Source organism: Aplysia californica, unplaced genomic scaffold (assembly GCF_000002075.1).
Source record: "Aplysia californica isolate F4 #8 unplaced genomic scaffold, AplCal3.0 scaffold00016, whole genome shotgun sequence".
In the NCBI taxonomy this organism is placed as follows: domain Eukaryota; kingdom Metazoa; phylum Mollusca; class Gastropoda; order Aplysiida; family Aplysiidae; genus Aplysia; species Aplysia californica.
In genome coordinates this window covers 2,743,714-2,744,275 of record NW_004797286.1, presented here as the reverse complement: position 1 = coordinate 2,744,275, position 562 = coordinate 2,743,714, and positions in this window count along the sequence as shown.

The window sequence follows — 562 nt, the reverse complement described above, 5'->3', positions numbered from 1 at the left end:
CACACATACACATCACGCACACATACATACATACATACACACACACACACACACACACACACACATACACACACACAGACACACACAGACACATCACGCACACATACATACACACACACACACACACACACACACACACACAATACGCACACATACATACATACATACACCCAAAAAAAAAACACACACAGACACACGCACACAAACACACACACACACACAGACACACGCACACAGACACATCACGCACTCACACGTGTGAGAGACAGAGAATATTTGGCTGGCGATGTAGGTGTGCGTGTGTCTGTGTATGTGTGTGTGTGTCTGTGTATGTATGTGTGTGTGTGTCTGTGCATGTGTGCGTGTGTCTGTGTATGTGTGCGTGTGTCTGTGTATGTGTGCGTGTGTCTGTGTATGTGTGTGTGTGTGTGTGTGTGTCTGTGCATGTGTGCGTGTGTCTGTCTATGTGTGCGTGTGTCTGTGCATGTGTGTGTGTGTGTGTGTGTGTCTGTGCATGTGTGCGTGTGTCTGTGTATGTGTGCGTGTGTCTGTGTATGTGTGC